A 13,572-nucleotide genomic window follows, 5' to 3' on the forward strand; every position below is an offset into this window, starting at 1 on the left:
AGTATTCTACTCCTTCATTTTTAAGAATATAGACAGGACAAGATTTTTCCAAACAGAGTCAGATAGGCAATTTTTTGGTTTCACAGGCCTCCACATTGATCATTTACATGATCTCTGTAACAACTATTCAATTCTGCCCTTGGAGGGAAAAAGCAGTTGATGCAGAGCTATGCTCCAGTAAAACTTTATTTGTGAACACTGAAGTTTACATTTCATACAATTTTCATGTTACAAAATACTAATCTTCTGTCGACACATATCAACCATTTTTAAATATAAATGCCATTATTTGTTGGTATGCTGGGCTTAGCTTGAAGGCCATAATTTGCCAACCCCTTCTATAAACCTGGTTCTAACCCCTCCAACTTACCCTAAAATTCTCACTATGATCAAAATTTGGTTATAGAGACAGGTTGGAGGTGTTTCCCTGGGAGAGAAGGAATGATTTTTCTTCTGTCTTTTCTACCTAGTATTTTATGCCTTCACTTCCAGGTCCATCTCTTCCTCCCTCTACCCGCAAACTGGATTCCAAATGTCACATAAGCTCCCCAGTCAATTCAGACTGCTTGCCTTTCCCTGAATTTCAGGGAGTTGCAGCCCTCCATGGTTTTATTCACACCCTCTAACAAGCACAATCTCCCCACATGTCTACCTTATGGATTTTTGCTCATTATTTAGTTCAATGTCATTTTTTAAAAAATTTTCCTGGAAAAGTGAGGTGAAGACAATGGCCGGAACATGGTCCACATGAACAGGATTGAGTAACTGAATGTGCAGACCCAGAAAGGGGTATGCTGACTGCTGGGCACAGGGGCTATAGAGAGGATGGTATCGTGCAAGGTATACTAACTACACAGAGACAATGACGAACATGGAGAGTGATGAAATGGTTGTGAAGACAACAGCTTACTTCCCAATATTGCCACAACCCATAATGTCCAGAGAAGTGGGAGTGTTTGAACAGATGTTTCCTGATGCTGAAGCTATAGGGACTTGTGAGCTTCAACAGCAGCCATCAATGGTTTAGCCTCTCCTTGGCACAGGCTTAACAGTGTCAGCACTGAAAATCTTGGGAAATCAACAAAGACAGCCTGGGACAAGATAGAGATTAAAATACCATTTTTTTTAATATTTGCTTTTTAGTTACAGGTGGACACAATTTCTTTATTTTATTTTTATGTGGTGCTGAGGATCGAACCCAGTGCCTCATGCAAGCTAAGCAAGTACTCTACCTCTGAGCCACACTCCCAGCCCCAATTTATTTTTTTACAGAAAGCTAAAATAAATTGTGAGACCATAAAGAATTTTCTCATAATGAATCTCAAGAAAGTGAAAGAACTGTAAAGGTTAAGTTTTCGAAAAGAAAAATGAAAGGGCAAATTGCAAATAAATAGCAGTGTTGTCATCTTTTTAAGTTTTGTCAGGATAAAAAGAGTAATGAGTCACAGCTCTGTCATATCACCATGAGCCATCTTTATTTGACCCCTTTGATAATTAAAAAGCAAAATTCTATAATCTTTTTTTCTGAGTTTCAGTTTTCATTTCTTAATTAATTTTTAAAATTTATATATGACAGTGGAATGCATTACAATTCTTATTATACATATAGAGCACAATTTTTTATATCCCTGGTTGTATACAAAGTATACTCACACCAATTCATGTCTTTATACATGTGCTTTGGATAATAATGTCCATCACATTCCACCATCAGTTCTAACCCCATAAAAATTCTATAATCTTGAAGTTTTAAGTTAACTCAATAGATGGCTTCAGGTTCTAAAATCATACAAATGCCAACTTTTTATTTTTACCCCAATTTTACTAACATTTCCTAAAAATAAGAAGTGATCAGAGCCCAGGCTTGCTAACCATTTTTCAATCCTGCTCTCTTTAGCACAGTTTTATCCACATTCTCTTCACAAAACACCTGCTGAGCTGTACCAGCATCTAGCTCCATGCACTTCTTTTGTTATGAATCTTTCAAGGTATTACAAGATAATGAGAATTTTAGAAAGTTTTACACTCATTTTCTGCTCTGTTAGCTTTGAAGTTTGCATCCCCACAGATTTTCAGCCAAGAATTTATGATGTAAATCCAACAGTTTAGGTATTAATGATCATTAGTGTCACATCCAAAAAACAATTTTGGTCAGTGTTATTTATTAAAAGCTATCAAAATGTACAATTATGGTCCTAATTACAATATTTACTCAGAAGGCCTTATTTATTCACAAGAAAAAATAATGCTAGGCAGCTTCTAGAACTTCTATACCAGACATAAGAGAAATCTGAAGCCCCAGTTCTGTGGAATGATGTCCTTGAAGAGAAATAGTTATTCCTCATATTTATGGAATGCTTTATTGATAATGGGGGAAATGCATTGCCCTTTCATCTATCTATATGCAGCAGGTTAAATGATACAAGACACAAAGAAATTAAATGCATCTTCCTCACGAAGATGTTAGAATAATACTGGTTGCTGTCCCCATCCTACCCCAGGGTCACCTCTGGAACCACAAACTGTATGGGATCATTGTTCTAGTTTTAGTTTGATTTAATTTTTTTTTAATTTGGGACTTTCCTTGTTCTCCTTTGAATTTAGCAAGGAATTAAAAAGTATATTTGTTCTAATTTATCCATTATTTGAGTGTTTTTGTGGTGGGAGATCATTTCAAAATATCTGGTCTTTTTAAATTCATAGAAATGGAAATCTCACAAACCTGTTTTTAGAACTGAATTTTATACCAGGAATGCCTGTAATAAAATCTGTGATAAATACTTATGGTTTTTTTTTTGTTGTTGTTCTTGTTCTTGTTCTTATTTTGTTTTGTTTTTTTGTTTGGTTGGTTGATTTGTGGTTTTGTTTGTTTGTTTGTTTTTGTTTTTGTGCTGGGGATCAAATCCAGGTCCTCATGAATGCTACCACCTCATGCACTCTACCATTGAGTTACATCCCCAGCACTGTTCCACACCCTTGGATATATTTTTCATTATTAATCAGTGATATTTATCTTTTTCCATTAGGATTGTTGCTAATAAGAAAGGAGTGTCCTCTGTGCCACAGTTTGGGTTGAGGTTGGGAGCATCCCCAGGACTTGGGATCTGAGAAGGCAGGAGGCAGCTTTGCAGAATGCCTGGTCTGACTGGGCACACAGAGGGAGGCAGAGGCAGTTTTGCATTCTCACCATCACCCAGGGTGCCTTCGTTTCAATCTGTTAAAATGAGCTGTTTTTCAAATAGAGTCATGTAGCACTTAACAGTGGAGATACATTCTGAGAATTGTGTCATTAGACAATTTTATCATTGTGCAAATAGCACAGAGTGTACTTACACAAACCTAGATGGAACGGGTCAATGACCAAATGTGGCTATTGATGCAATCAAGAGACATGGCAAACACAGGATGAATGAGGCTACTGCCATCATAACACAGCATATTATCTTGCAGTAATTTTTTTTTAACCAAGTAAAAGGAATACACTCGAGAAATGATAGATACTAAACCAGTAAAGTAACATAGTAATTTATTATCATTAAGTATTATGTAGATATTTTTATATATCATACTTTTTTATATGCTAGCAGTAGGTTTATTTACCCCAGCATCACCACAAATACAAGAGTAACATGTCATACTATGACAAAATGATGGTTGCAATGTCACTAGACAAGGGAGAAAAGAAATGAAAAAAAAAAAGCATTTATTTTTAAAATAGTAAAAGAAAGTCATCCAGAAATGAAAGATACAAGTAGAATTGAAAAGGCAAAGCCTGTTCTACAATCTTCTAGTAGATGAAAAAGTCACATGACCATCAGCCTTCTCAAACACCACTAAAACTTAGAAAACAATAAAGAAAATTTAAAATTTTGATGTAAAAATTCTATACCCAGCCCAAATATACTATTTTAATTATTAAGACCCTAATTTCTCACATATTTGAATATTTAAGAATGGAACGTGCCTTCCAGTCACTGTCAGTCAGGTAGAGTGAAGACCTGATTGTTCTCCCTTGAAATCTGGTAAAATTAAGACAGAGCCAATATAAAAGCATCAAGAATAAACGTGGAATAATAAAAGATATTTTCAGAGCTGCCATGATTCTATTTACCTCCTACATACCCTTTCTTGGGCTGCTGCAACAAAATAGCCCAAACTAAGTGGCTTACAACAATAGAACTGTGTTTTCTTATGATTCTGGGGACCAAAAGTCCAAACTCATGGTGTCATTGGGGTGGGTCCCTTCTTAGGGGCCCAAAGTGAGAATCTCTTCAGTGTATAATTCCTGTGGTGGTTGCTGGCAATCCATAGCATTCATGGGTTTGGGCAGCAAAAATCCAATCTCTCCATTGCCCAGTGGTATTGTATGTGCCTGTGTCTCTTTTCTTCCCTCTTATAAGGACACTAGTCATGTTGGATTAGTGCCTAACCCTAATAAATTTATCTTAATCTGGCCATGTCCACACAACCCTATTTTCAAAAAGGTTACATTCTCAGGTATTACAGGTTAAACTCCAACATATCTTCTTGGGAACATCATTTAACACACAGCACTTGCTAAAGATAGGTGCTAGCAAAACAAATGAATGAACAAAGCCTAGAAAGACAAAAGATCCAAGAAATCAGGGATTTCATGAAGGAAAATGGTGGCATAATGTCCTAGGATGACTGTTGAGTAGTCGATTAAAGAGCAACCAATTCACTTTCCAGGATGGAGTGCAAGGATGGAGGGCTCCAAGAGGAAGAAGGAGAAGCTTATGGACCACTTGATGTGCTTGAACATGTGGAGGGGGGTGAAATCTGTGGAGAGGCATAAAATTTACCTAGAGGAAAAATAGGGATATGCCCAGACACATGAGAGTTGTTAAATCTAAGTTGTTAACGATCTTATCTAGCACTGCAAAAAATAATAATAATAAAAATAACAATTTACTTTAGGAAAAATAAAATGTTATTCAAAAACTAATAAACAAACATTTAAAGATACTTGGCTTTGAACTAAAATGAGCATATTATCATGATACATGCATACTAATGTTTATAGCAGCACAATTCACAATAGCCAAGTTAAAGAACCAGCCTAGGTGTCCTCCAGTAGATGATTGGATAAATAAAATGGGGTGTATACCCACTTAGAGTTTTACTCAGACATAAAGAATAATAAAATTTGTCATTTGCTGGTAAATGGATGGAACTGGAGAACATCATGCTAAGTGAAATAAGCCAGACTCAGAAAGTCAAGGGTCGAATATTTTCTCTTATATGCAGAAACTACAGAGAAATGAGGGATTTTTTAAAAAAAGAATCTCATGAAAATTGAAGGAAAAACATGAAGTAGGGCAAGGGAGTCAAGGGGAGGAAGGATTAAAAAGGGAAGGAACTTCAGAATGAAACTATACTATGTAATGAATATATTACAATGAATCTACTTTTATGTATAATGATAATTAATGCATCAACTTAAAAAATAAATTAGTAGAAGGAAAACCAATAGCATAGAGGGAGGAAATAATGGGGAGGAATAGGATAAGGAAGGGAGTAGTACTAGGGATTGAAGTACTGTGTTATATGTCTTTATAAACACATCAAAATGAAGCCCACAATTATGTATAATTATAATGCTCTCATAATTTTTTTGGAGTGTTTTATAATACTTGGCTTTGCTGTAAACAATATTTACATGATGAGTAATGAAAGCACTGAATGTTGATTTATCAAGGAACACTTCAGAAGGATGGGCAATGAAAAGCGTGTGACACATGGAAGGCAAATGGTCTACCACTGCACTATACCCCCATCCCCTTGAGGTTTTAATAGATATTGCACGGGAATTTATAGATTAATTTGAGAACTGCCATCTTAGCAATATAAAGCCTTCTGTAAACATGGGGGAAAAAAAAAGAAAAGCGTGTGACATTGAGAATGGCAAAACCTTCAACTATCCTAACTGTAATCAATAGATAATATCAAAATGATAATAAGAAGTATCATTTTATGTATAATCGTAAAAAAGTACATACATCAGTACTAAACTTTACTTATTTGCAGTGCTGGGGATTAAACCCAGAGCCTCACCAGTGTTAGGCATTGCTCTACCAATGAGCTACATCTCCAGTCTCATATGTTAATACTAAAAAAGTAGCCAAGAGAGCTAAAATACTCCAGGGAGTCATACCCCAGGGAGTATGACTGGGGTGGCAGTTGTAATAGGTACTCAGGACTATTACTTGGGGTTATAATACCTTCAGTACAACTTGATTTTTTAAAATACTTATAAAAAAGATTTAAAGCATTTCTAAAGAAAAGAATCAATGAGAGGGGAAAAAAATGTGCTTGCTATGAAATCCTGCCCAGCTTCCTCAGACAACTAATTCTTCCTCCACTGAGCCCCAGTACTACTCTATACATTGCTCCATTACAGCCTTCTCACATTTTATAGCAGTTATTTCTGCTAAGCCTTCCTGCCTATGTGGGCCCCAACCCATACCTCAACTGACTCCAGCTGGCTCCAAATGCAGTGGAGTCTGATAGGATATGAAAAAGCAACCTCCCTTTGAGAAAAAGCTGTCTCTCTAAGTCTAGGCAATAGACAGCCTGAGTCATGCACTGTGAGAGGAGAGTGCTGCAGCCTACCCGCTTGCCAGTCTTCTCCCTCCTCCTGTATCCCAGGGGGTTGGTCAGTTAGCGACTTGATTTCCATGCAGAGTCCTGGCTGTACTCCCCACTGCAGTGTCTTGTTATGATTAGAGCCTATTTGTAACGCCCTAACATCATAGTGTCTTACATTCTTATCTAGGCCCTATCTAGTCCTATATTGGGGTGGATTCACTCGCCACAATCTTCCCTTCACTCCTACTCTACTCCAGCCCTCACTGCACTGGTCCTTGCATGGACCTCATAGCCTTGGCAGAAGCTGAGGGCTGACATTCATCTGAGGACCTCTGCAGTCAAAAGTCCCCAGCACCACAGTCCACTTAGGCCCCCTCAGGTCAAAAGTTCCTTAAAGATCTGCTCTAGACTAGAGCTGACTCTACTTTCCTCTGTTCCTTGGACTTTGTTAGTACCATTGGGAAAAGGACTGAACTTTTTTTTCCTCCTATCTAAATGCTGTGTTACATCTATAGCCCTAGTGCTATGTTGAGTGGTTAGACTATTCCAATACATATTTGTTGCTAAACATTAGTTACATTAATTTGGGTTCTTCCCTCTCAGCTGGCACCATCTTCCCGTCTTCTGTACCCCATCACCATTTTCAACTTTTTCCAGTCACAATAGAAACAGCAATTCTGCCTCCCCGACTCTTAACTATGAGATCTTACAATTCCTTATTAATTTTTCTCTCTGTCAGGGCTGAGTTCAAAACACAGAACATAGTAAGTGCTCAACAAATATTTATTGAATAAATAAATTCAATAAAAGTTTGTATGAATAAGTAAATCTGTTTCTGAGAATCTGAACAGATCCTACAGATGCACTTTTCCATCCATTAAATATTAATATGGAAGCTAAAAAAGCTTCCCGTAAGAACAGTTATCCATCCTTTAGGAAGTTTTAGTTGTCTCGTTAACAACGTGAAAGGACAAGATTATTTAATGTAAGTTCCTTAAGAATTTCACATACACATCCATGTCAAAGAATGAAAGGACTAAGAGGTGTAGTTTTGCAACCTCATTTTACTTGAAAAGCACTTCAATCAGCACACTGGAACTGCTGTATGTATCTGTAATTATAATTGCAAGACCCCCCTCAGGTGCTAAGACCACCTGAAAAGAGATGCTTCCCTGATTGAACCTTGATAACCTTCTCCTCTTGAACCTTGATAACCAGAGTCTTTAATGGGACCGCATGGTCCACACAAGAATTTTCTGGAGCAAATGAACACGTCCTATATGACATGGGTAATGGCTAAACAAGTAGGTACACTTGATAAAAACCTTAGCCACATACTTGAAATTTACATGTAAATTATGACTCAAAAGAAGTTTTCTTAGCATTAAGAAAAATTAAAGGATTCTAAGAGTATATATAGTTCAATGGTAGAGTATGTGTCTAACACATGCAAGGTTCTGGATTTAATCCCCAGTGCCACACACACACATACACACACAAAAGAGCAATTTTCTGTATTATACACTGCAATAAAACACTCTTCAAAAGATGCACCTTTCAAATCTCTGTGAGTAGTTGTTATGAACTGAATATCTGTGTCCCCCTCAACTTTCAGGTATTGAAACCCTAGCCCCAGTGTGATTGTATTTAGAGTTGGAGACTCCCACAGGATTACTGACCTATATGAGACACCAGGGTGTACTCTCTCTATGCCCGAGCATACAGAGACACAGTGACCATCTATAACCCAAGAGAGTGACCTCAGAATGAAATCTACTTTGCTCGCACCTTAGTCCTGAACTTCCTAACTTCCAGAAATAAATTTCTGTTGTTTAAAAAACCACCGGGTCTGTGGTATTTTGTTACAGCAGCCTAAGCAGACTAATATTAGTATAATTAATAACTGACAGCCCAGCTACTGTACTCTGAAATCCATCACCATGATGGAGCTGAGGCTATTCTTCCCACTGGCTGCTCCTCGCTGGTCATTGAATATGACAGTGACAATAAGCAGACCTGTTCCTGGGAGAGGCAGGACTCCTCTGATGAGTTATATTGGCTTTAAGGTGCCCTTTCTAGCCTTACCAAAGTCTACGATTCTTCCTCTTCTCTCTGCTTCTCAGCAGTCTGACACTGCAATCTGACAGCTCTCTGACCAACCTCAGCCCCATTTTTTTCTCAATTTTCCCCAATAAATCCCTTGAACGTATACCACCATCATGGCACTGCTCCTCAGAGACCCAAATTAACGCAATCCCTTAAGACAAGAAAAAAAAAAAAAAGAGAGAGATCAAGTCAACAAATTATGTGGCAGGACAGAAAAACAAGTACCAGTTAAGAAGAGTAATCAGAATACTAGGGAAAACAGGAATATGAACTGTTTATGAATAAATCTGTCCAACTGTTCACTTACAGTGGTGTGGAGTGATATCCAGGGAAGTGAACTTTCTTTGGAAAGTTCATACCTAATCTCAAAATACTTGCAGTTTTAGCTTCTCAGCACAACTCTGTCCAAATCTTAAGCCAAAATAAATTAATAGCTTAGTCATTGTCCATTAACAAGGACATGATAATAAGGTTGTTGAAAAAAATCAGGTCACAGAGGTCATAAAACTGGACATAAAGCAACCAAGGACCTTGAGGGACTGACTGTAACTGGATAGCTCTGGGAACATCTTACCTTATTTAATTACTTAAAGTAATTCAGTCCATCACACTATGTCAGGCAGGAACAGAGTGTATAACAACAGCACTTACTCTCATCCCATCTTGCCAATAGCGCCCTACTACAGCTTTAGTTTGAATGATGAGGATTGCTATCATTTGGATGCATTGAAAGCTTGGTCCCTAGTGTGACAGTATTGAGAAGTGGGGGACCTTTAAGAGGTGGTAACTAGTGTGAGGTGGTGAGCTCATTGGGGGCATGCCCTTGGAAGGGATTAACTAGTTTTCTAGGGTCCCAGTCTCTCTCTGACTTCCTGTCTCACAGTGTGATCTCTCCATCTTGGACACACTCCCACCTTTGTGAAGCCATTCACCCCAAGTTTCTCATGAGAGCCAAGCCAATGCTGGTGCCATGTGATTAAGCCTTCAGAACTTTGAGCTAAAACCTCTTTTATTTATGAAGTAACCAGCTTCAGGTATTTCATGATAGAAACAGATCGGGTGTTCTGTCATTACCCATATGCAGCAATGACTTTGTAGTCACAAAAGTATGGCTAAAGATAGGTCAACACATCATAAATTTGTGATGCTGGACAGTTTTCTCTGATGCTGGAACAAACTGAGCTTCCTAACACTGGGACAGAAATTGTAAAGTGCCTTGAGTCTTCTTAATTATGTGCTCATGTCTTCCAACTCAGAACTACATTTTACATTTTAAAATTTTATTTTAAATCTACATGTATTAATTGTATATAATAATGGGGTTCAGTGTGATATTTCAATACATGCATACAGCATGAAGTTTGCTTTTATAAAAACCAAAGAAAGAAACTCAAGAAACCCATAGGTCGTGCTTCTCCAGAGAAAGGGCAAAACCTATTTGGGTTCAGATCTACTCTCCATAAGAGGTGTTTATTCTCTAACCATATTACAATTAAGTCCTATTATATTTCCCTGGCCCATTCACTTTTTCATGCTAATTCACTTATTTTCCTTTAGCCTCAAGCTTCTAATGCCTCTTCCCCATCTTCATTCACAGCTAAAAATATTACTTTTTACTCCCCTGAAAAACCAAAGCAATCCACAGAAAAATTCCCTGTATTCCTATTATCACAAATTCATGTACTGAGCCATATTTGTACACATACTGTCTGCCTTTCTGTTTGTTTAGATAGATGCTTCATGGTGCTAGCTAAAGCCAGCTCCTCCCATATACACACATTCTCAAGGCTGTCAGTAATAGCATTCCTTTGATCTCTCCTCCATTATCAATTTGTCCACAGTCACTGGACTCATTCTCTTTAGCATACAGACTTGCTATAATTTTGCCACTTTCAAGACAACAAAATAACAATCATCCAAACCATCGTCAACATCCTCCTATGCCAGAATCCACTTCATATGTCTGCTTCTCTTCACAACTAAGTAATGCCTTAGGAAAACCTGCTATGCTGTCTCTACTTGTCTCTAATTCCTCTCTCCCCATTTCTCTCCAGTAATTCTTCCTCCCACATCGTCACCAATAATGCTTTTGTCAAAGTAGACGATGACCACAGCATTGCTAAAATGTAAGGTTAATCCCCAATCCTCACCTTGTTTGTCCCAAAAGCAACATTAGACCAGTTGAATAGTCCTTCCTCCTCAGGTTATGTCACTCACTTGACTTCCAGGTCATCACACACTGCTGGTTGCTTCGTAGTGTCCTTCACTGAGTCCTATGCTTCTTCCTTTTTGGGCACCCACATGACATGGCCTTCTACCTTGTGTCCACTCTCACTTCTGTTGGTAACCTCACCAAGTGTCACAATTTTAAGCAACATCTGTGTCCCAATGACTCCAAAATTTCCATGTCCACTTTCTCCTTGAACTCCAGAATTTTATATCCATTCACATCTTCACATATCTATTTCAAAGTCTAACAGATTTCTTAATATGTCAAAAAACTTAGCTCCTGTTCTTCTCTGTCTCAATTAATGATAATTCTCCCCTTTTAGCTGCTCAAGGCCAAATCCTATGTCTTCTCTCATTCTCTTATTCCCTCATTCAATTTATCATAAATTCCTGTTGACTCTGTCTTCAAAGTATATATATCTAGAATCTGACTTCTTCCCAACACTCCTACTGCTTGTGGTCCAGCCCACCAGCATCTCTTATCAGGACTATTACAGCAGCCTCATATCTGGTTTTCCCACTTCCACCCCTTCTCTCTACAATTTCCAAGATGGCAGCAAATTATTTTAAAATGGAAGTCAAGTCATGTCACCCTGGTGCTCAGAACCACATAGTTGGCTCTCATTTCTCTCAAAATGAAAACCAAAATCTTCTACAAGATCTGATGCTTCTTTGGTATCTTACCAATCCCGCATCATTCGCCTCACCCCACCTCACTTTTCCTCAAATCAACATAACACGCTTCTACACCATGTTGTTCTCTCTGCCTGAAATGCTCTTTCCCCCAGACGGTCTTCCAGAAACCCATCTTTCCCTTCTTCCCTTTGTATGCTTCAGTTTCCTTATTGGTACACAGAGAAACTTCAGATAACAACATCACCCAATGCATATGCACATAAAGGAGACTTTTGAGTTTAGTGTGTATTATTCCTCAATTCTCTTTTCAACTTTAAAATATGTCCTTGAAATGCTACATATCGCTTATATGATCTTCCTCATTTTTAACTTTGTTTATTTTAACTGCTGCATTGTATTCAACAATATAGATATAAAACACTTTTATTTTTAAAGATGCATGGATTATAATCTATTTTTTTCCTACTTCAAAAATTCTCCAAGACCCTTTTATGCACATGTCCAATTGTTTCTCTAGACTGACTACCTAATCGTGGAATAGTCTGCGACGATAATCCCGAAGAGAGATATCTAAGAACACCTAAGGGGTTAAGGCATATGCATATTTCTAAAAGAGGTCCTAAGGAAATGCTCTCCACAAAAATCATGCAAGTTTACATACCTAACATATTTCTCTCTGCATCTTTTCCACTACTGGATATTGGTAATCTTTAATTTTTGCCAATCAAAAGAGCAGATCTTTTACTCCCAAATGATCTGAAATTCTATCTATCATATTTCTAACTACTGTATGTATATAAGTACTACTTATTACTCTTTTGATGATTTTTTTATATTTTAATGCTTGATAAGACAAATACCTTCCATTAACCTTTTTTTAATTTTTTTTTTGCTAGCCATTCTTGCTTGTTTATTCTTTCATATATTACTTAATTTCAGACTGTCAAGTTCCAATAAAAAGCCTATGGGTTATTTGGGGAAGGGGATCATGTCAAATTTACAGATTAATTTAGGGAGAATTGACATACTCATGATGTTGAATCTCTCCAATCCACCCTCTCCCCCCAGCCTCTGGAAACCATTATCTACTGTGTTTTAAATGCTAATCCAGTTTCTCCTTCTCTAAATAAACTACATTTGGTCATGATCTATTAGCCTTCTAAGTATCATTAGATTCAATTTCCTAATAATTTGTTTAGGATTTTTGGCTTCAGTACTCATGAAAAATGTTACCCCATCTCCTCTCTCTCTCTCTCTCTCTCTCTCTCTCTCTATATATATATATATATATGTATATATATATATATATACACACACACACACACACATTCACACAAATATATTATATATACATATATATTTATTTATATATATGTATGTACATATATATACATATATATGCATATGTATATATACACAGATATGCATATATGCATATGTATATATACACATATACACACAAATATATTATTTGCATATTTGGGGGTCAAAATTCTATAAACATCACAAAATTTGTAAAATTTTCCTTTTTTCTCTGTACTCTAGAAGAGTTTGCATTACCACCATTTAGTGGTATTTGATGAGGGATAGAATTCACCTGTGAATGAGTTTCCTCTTATTTTTCTTTAAGAAGTTTTCTTTAAGGGAAGGGATTTTATTTGCAAAAAGATTTAAATTACACATCCAAACCCTTCAATAGATATAGAACTGTGCAGATTTTACATTTCTTTTAACAGTTTTAGGTAAATTCTATTTTCTTAATAATTTTTCTCTTTCATCTAAATTTTCAAATTCGAACTTATGCATTTGTTCATAGTATCCTTTTTATTTTTTAGGGTTTGCATAGTCTTTCTTTTTATTCCTAATAACAGTTATCTTCACCTTCTTTCTCAATTTATGGATCAGAAAATAAAAACCGACAGCTTTGGGGCTGTTCACGGAGTCCCTATCGTTTACCCTGCCCACCTGGCAGAAAGCCTGCTTGAGATCAGC

The sequence above is a fragment of the Marmota marmota genome, unplaced genomic scaffold (genome assembly GCF_001458135.2).
Source record: "Marmota marmota marmota unplaced genomic scaffold, marMar, whole genome shotgun sequence".
Classification (NCBI taxonomy): Eukaryota; Metazoa; Chordata; class Mammalia; order Rodentia; family Sciuridae; genus Marmota; species Marmota marmota.